Source organism: Nuphar pumila, chromosome 2 (genome assembly GCF_984573655.1).
Source record: "Nuphar pumila chromosome 2, dmNupPumi1.hap1.1, whole genome shotgun sequence".
Classification (NCBI taxonomy): domain Eukaryota; kingdom Viridiplantae; phylum Streptophyta; class Magnoliopsida; order Nymphaeales; family Nymphaeaceae; genus Nuphar; species Nuphar pumila.
In genome coordinates this window covers 36,303,485-36,310,483 of record NC_143250.1, presented here as the reverse complement: position 1 = coordinate 36,310,483, position 6,999 = coordinate 36,303,485, and the positions used below count along the sequence as shown (strand labels likewise).

The following is a 6,999-nucleotide window of genomic DNA, read 5'->3' as shown; positions in this document are numbered from 1 at the left end:
AGTGTTGTGAGAGGCATACGCCTCAGTACTTGAAGCATACGCCTCACAGGCGAGGCACACACTCAAGGTACTGAGGCGCACACTCAGTACCTGAAGCATACTGGAATGTACGGTGCCTCCTCAATGAATGTATAAGTTTTAAATTTTAATTAAAATTTATATGTGTCCAGGCTTACATGTATAATTTTAATTAAAAAAAAAAACTTCTGCAGGGCGGGCCTGCCGGCGGTCTCATGGGTCTGCCGGCGGCCTTTTTTATATATACATGGAAAAATTGCTCTCAAGATCAGATGTAGCCAGTGAGGGTCTGCCGGCAGCCTCATGGTACAGACTACAGATCGTCGTCCTCCAATGCATAATTTGGTACACTCTCCTCCTCTTCCTCTTTGAGTACCGTGGTGCACGGCTTCTCATCGGCGAGCAGTTCTCGAAAAATGCTGCAAGCATCGTCTCATTCAAGGTCGATTCTGACATCGCCTCCCTATTCGGCCTCGATCAGTTAATGGCAAACACAGAGATCAGTGATGAATCTTTATTTTATTTTCTTATGATTTTGTACTAAAATAACTAAAAGCAAATTAGTAGTTCTTATTTAAAATTTTTATTATTTTATTAATATTATATATTTTATTATTCTGATCATGAAGCTTAGGCTTCAACTCCTGGAGGCTTACGCCTCGCTTCATAACATGCTCAACACCTCGCTTCGCCTCATTGCATTTAACAACCTTGAGTGAGAGATCATTTATTTCATCTTGAAATTTAGAAACGACCTCCCCTTTCTCATTTACTGTTCTTAAAGCCATTAATTATGAAAAGCTATCCCAATTTCAACCTCATCTAAACCATTGGATTATAAACAATCCAATGATTTAGACCAGAGAGTAGGTGCTCTGGAGCATTAGGTGGTAGCTGCTTACACTTTCTGGCCTACCGCAAGCCAGTCAGGCTTTTGAAGGTTTTTTTCATGTTTTCCTCTGAACATACAATCTACTATTGATTGTATGAGAATCAACTTTTGAATTATCCGATTCTGTCATGTAGGATTTTATAAGATTTAAAAATCGATGGTTTAAATTTTTTATAAAATATTTAAGGCTTAAAATTTTAATTTTTTAAACCTTATCCAAATATAAGGTCAAATTATGAAAAAACAAACCAAAAAAGCTTATTCACGCTAACAGTAGGCCAAAAAAGTAGTAGACAATTGTCACTTTTTTATAAAGGAAAGCAATCCAACCAAAGAAAAAGATCCAAAATCTACAACCAATGATGGTCAGATAGCTCCCCTTCTCCAATGCTTGAGCATCTCATCAATTGAACCTCATATGTTTGTTTTTTATAATTTATTTAGTAAAAATATGCTTTACACGAAGACTTTACGACATATAAACATATTTTTCAAAAACATGTAAAATTGATGACTCACAATGCATTTAAAACTTTATAATACAAAGTATTAGGAGTTGTTGATTTTTAGCATTTTAAAAAACACATCTAAACATCTAAAATTCACAATCCAAAACTTGTCACTTACTAAATGAATGATGAAAATCTAATAGGTAAAATCTGATTGATTAAAAACTCGATCGTTAGAGAAGGAACATCATTAATTATCATTGGTTGCAGATTTTGAACCTTCACGATCCCTCTTTTATATATATATATATATAGAATCACTAGAATATGAGAATTGAAAACATGAGAACTAATGTGTGAGCCACTATTTTCATCGTTTTTTTGTTTTTACTCTTGTATCTAACCGTACTAATGTGATCTGAATGATTGGTTTTATAAGAACCTGCTCTTGAACTGTCCGATTTTGATGCATAAATATGATTTTTTTAAGATTTAAAATCAATGACTCATAATCTTCATAAATATTCAAGCATTCAAAAATCACATTTTTTCATTGAAAATACATTATTCAATTGTTGATTCCTAGTAAATTCACTATGCCAAGCACATCCACATGATTGGATTTGCAAAAAAAGTGCTGAAAATGCCCATATTTTTAGTTCTCATATTCTAGTTACTATATATATATATATATATATATATATATATATATATATATATATATATATTCTTGAAAACCGAGTTAGGGTACTAAGGAAACTAGAGATTTCAAACACAATATGATGTAATTCAAAAATCCATATTTGAATTTTTTAGCATATGTCAGGGTGCTGAGACTGCACTGCTTCTTTGGGTACATTTGGCATCTCTGCAGTCATTTTGTTCTTAAGATGTATTTTCTTTTGAGCATTTATCATATCACTGGCCTTTGATTTTAACATGTTGAATGTGTCCTGTATTTTTATTTTGTTTTTTCTGTTTTTTATTGTCCATGTTCTTCGTGAATGCGAGATATTACTTGTGTGCTTATATTAAAGTTTATTTACATACTTTCATGAAAATCATTGTGCACTTGCTTCTGCATTTCTGTGTCTAGGCATTTCTCTTTTGGAAGTCTCTCTAATGATGTGTTGCTTGGGTAATACAAATTTTGCAAAAGTAAATCTTCCCCCCATCTCCCTCTTCTCAGATACTGCTTTAATCATTTTCAACTCTATTGTTCTTTCTGCCCTTTCCCAACGGATGCTGAAGACTCAAGAAATCCCAAACTGGAAACCTGACCTGGAAATTCAATGACCATGATGCTCTGTTGATAAATAGTTTACCACAACCAAATGGCACTTCTGATTAATGCAGCATGCACTTTCGCCCTTTAGTAGTCTACAAATGTTGCTGATTCTTATCTATTATCTTGACGTAGTTCATTAAAATTTTATTGTGGGACAGGGTGCTACAATAGTTGATCTCTCTGTTTCCATTACGTCTGCTCCTGATTACCAATTACCACCTATTGCCTCAGCTCCTCCAGCGGTAACTCTTGCTCTCCTGTGAACTCCCATCTTTTGTGTAAAGCATGTTGCATTTGTAGGTCATTTACCAGCCAAATTCTGTTGTTCTAGGAAAAGGACAAGAAATTTGTCAGCAGTGCTGAATCTGCAGTTCAGAAGGCAGAAGATGTTGTTAGCAGCATGCTGGCCAAGGGTTTCATCCTGGGTAAGGATGCCCTCAACAAAGCCAAGTCATTTGATGAGCAGCACCAGTTCACATCCAATGCTACCGCCAAGGTTGCTTCTCTAGATAAGAAGATTGGACTTAGTGAGAAGATAAGCATGGGCACTGCCGTTGTCAATGAGAAAGTTAAAGAAGTGGATCAGAAATTCCAGGTTTCTGAGAAGACCAGATCTGCCATCGCTGTGGCTGAGGAGAAAGGTTAGCAGAGCTGGTTCTGCGATTATGAAAAATCGTTTTGTGTTCACCGGAGCTTCGTGGGTGACCGGTGCCTTCCAACAAGGTTTCCAAGGCTGCGGAGGACGTTGGTTTGAAGGCCAAGGAGAAGGTTACTATGGCAGAAGAAGAAAACATAAGAGGGGAAGGTTATCAACCGTTTCATCTCTCTGAGTCTCCAAAACCTGCATCCAGTGAACCTTCTTTAAAGCCTCCACCTGCACAAGGTTTGATTCTTTGATTTTCGAAAGCATTGTAAATAGTCTTGTATCCAGCTAAAAGATATGACGTTCTAGATTACTTTGTTTTATTTCAATGGTTCCATCTGCTAGATCCCACTATGTTAGTGACTAAAAGGATGTTTTATTTCAACGGTTCCATTGTTTGGCATGTTTATTGATGCATTACCTTTACTGTCAAGTAAAAAGGATGAGATTTGTAGGGTTCCTCTTGTTTCTAGGAATTGCTAGTATATATGCCCTCTGCTTTTGTAGGACCAGCAATTCTTCAGATGGAGATTGTGGTAACGTATGGATTGTCCCTTATTCAGTGTGAATTGTTAGTTCAACTGCCCTCGTATGCAATGTTGGTTGTGATATCCTTTCTTGTTTGGAATAATCCGCATTAAGATGCATAGGATTTGGATGTTCCAAATCTTGTGAAGAAGTTTAATCTTGATGATGATGTGATTGAGGGCATTATTAGGTATGCAACCTGATATGGGGGCACACTCTTGAGAAATATTATGCTTTCCATAAGCCTTTGATTATATTGTTCCATGTTCTGCTCTTGCTGATCCCATGTAGTTGGGATAAGGTTTGATGGTGATGGTGGTAATATGATTTTCTGCATAATGCGCGCTTGAACCAGACTAAATTATCATAATTGCATCATAGGATGAGCTACGACGTGTATGGGAAACATTCTGTTGTGACCAACCTGTACCCTTACAACATGTTTTCTGTCTCTTAGGGCCGTTTGATTTGCAGACAGGCCTGGACAAGGATGGAAAAATGCTTTTTTCTTTTCTTTTTTCCCCAAAAGTGTCTGTTTTGTCCTGTTCCGGAGGAAGGGCCTTTTTTTCAATGTTGTCCTGCTTGTCCGTGCATCCTGCGTTTGTATGGGCCCCATGCACCGTCCACACAATCAAGTTTTGCTCAGATTTTGATGCGAATACACTGGTTGCCCAGAATGTCAATTAGGCTTTCCCTTAGCCATTTAGCTCTTTAGTTGTAGACCCAAACTCGACCTAACCGTTAGTCTGGACTACTAGGCTCACACGTCATAGGCTTGATGAACATTTGAGGTAACTAAAGCTGGTCCGAGATACATTTTGAAGGGCATGATTTGTAGAATATTCTGAAATGCATTTCTCCAAACCTAGTTTGTTTACTATTGGCTCCTTTCTTTTTCTTTTTTAAATTTTTGTTTGAGGGAATGTTGTTGGCTCCTTTGCTGATCAAGTTGAGCCAGTCTGAGCTTAATTTCACTGTACAAGTCAAGGTCATGTATCATCCATGCCATCAGATCCAAAGATTTTGCTTGAGGGTCAACTCCATTTTAAGGATTAAACAATCCTAGTTAGTGTTCTAGATTACCAAAAACTGTACAATCCTCAAATTAGATGGGCGTATTTAATTTTATCCAAAATATTAACTTCGTCATGGTATATGGTTCACATGGCTTAACGTGTACTCAAAAAGCTCTTTGTGAATCATGAAATGAAGACTCCACCAGAACAGTTGGAGTTTTTTCTTTTGAAAGGCAAGCTGGGGTTAGGCAGACCCTACCAGATATCTCTTAAGCCTCATGTGGCAGAGGGATTCGAAACTGGGCCTTCAGCTTGGTGCAGGACCCCGCTTACCACATGGGATACCACCTCGGTGGTAAAACAGTTGGGAGTTTTGCTAACAAGTCCAACTTAGATAAAATTTGAAAGATGTCAAACTTGGTCAAGCCTACCATTATGTGGTAGACTGGTAGCTCACGAGTCATAAAGAGGACATGCAACAACAGATCACACACTTGAGCAGATGAGCGTTTATAGCTAGGCAACACACACACACACACATAACCTAATCAACGCCGGCTACCAACTAAAATAAAACGCTAATGCTCCATCTAGATGATGCCGAAATTGGGTTAAAAACCTGGTGCACCATCGTAAAGGATCTTGCTCAAGACTAAGCTTAGGCTCATTAGGAGTTCTATAAACTCGCTTATCTCTTCCTTCCAACATATAGTGTGTGTGGTCAACACCAAATAAAGTTATGTTGCAATCGTTAGGTCTTTCTCGAAAAAAGAATAGAGGTGAGGTTGAGGCATGTTTGAATCATAGTCACAAATATTGCCTATATTTTGAAAGGACAATATTATACTGAAAAAACGTGATTATCAAAATATCACGTTTCTTGAAAATATTGCATGATTTTCCCATGCCAATATTTTCCCAACAATTTGATTTGTGATTAGATATAACTTATATTCTCCCGAGAAAAAACTCATTTCTTGGAGATATTGCAAGGTTTTCCCTGGAATGACATTTGAGTTTGAACCAGGCTTGGTTCATGATCTGCCTAACTGAGTTTGACAAGCTTTCTTTGAGCTCAGCTCCGCTCGTATGGATCCTTACTCAAAGAGCTTCTTATGGAACAAATGAATCCACTTAGTCTGCTTTTGTTCCAACAACCTACTTCAATCAGAGCGGCTTTCGGTGACGCAAGAAAGAAAGCACACCGAAAGCCCCATGAGGTGCTATTTGTCACAAGGCATACTCCAATTCACTCTCGTGCCATGGCCTCTTAATACTATTTTTAATGGACTGTTCCACAAAAAAAAAACAACAGGTTGTCTTTTTCTGACGTGTCCTTGTAACATAAGAGGGTGTTTGATCCCTGGTCCTCCGCTTAAATACAAACACCACAGCTAACAACGGTGGCCGCATCTTTGAAATGGTGATTCATCATTCCACCCCCTTTTTATGCTGAGAATAATATGGGAGAATAATGATATTAAAAAAAATATTGAGAGAGGGGGGGTGTAATGCCCCAAGATTTTTAACCTTTGAAAAATACGTAAAAATTAAAAAATCTTTTAAAATAATCAGCAGCAACAATTTCAAACTTCAGGCGCGTTATATTATAAAAACCACAGTATAAATCAGGCCATAATAAATCAGGCCATAATTTAATTCAAACATGCATTATATACAAAGTTATTTACAAAAGTTAAACATTTAGGATTGAAAAATAAAAATCCTAAAGTTTTTTTGAGATCTTGAAAATATTGATTTTTCGATGTCACTCCCGTCCAGTATCCACTACATTATAAGGTTCTCTATACCTGAACTCGTATTTCTCTATAATACAGGGTCAGACTTGTGACAATCTAGAAAGTAAATACCAATTTCAAGTAACTTAAAATATCAAAACATATTCAGGGATCATAATTTAACTCTACTTGTGCAACTCAGATTCAAACTTATTATTTGATGCTAGGTATCATACTACAAAAATAAGCATAAAGATCTATTAATATAATTTCAGCATACCGTAATTGCTTATTTATATATTTAACAAATGACCACTCATGTATTTAGTATGATACAAATATTCACTCAAGCATTTTATATAATACAAATAACCACTCATGCATTTAATACAAATAACAACTCATGCAGTTAATAACAATGACATT

At 36.7% G+C, this 6,999-nt stretch overlaps 1 pseudogene; it reads left to right on the top strand.

The window, feature by feature from the left end:
- The first annotated feature begins 265 nt into the window (after positions 1-265).
- On the top strand, positions 266-4,125 carry LOC149845258 (binding partner of ACD11 1-like; annotated as a pseudogene).
- The last annotated feature ends 2,874 nt before the right edge of the window (positions 4,126-6,999 follow it).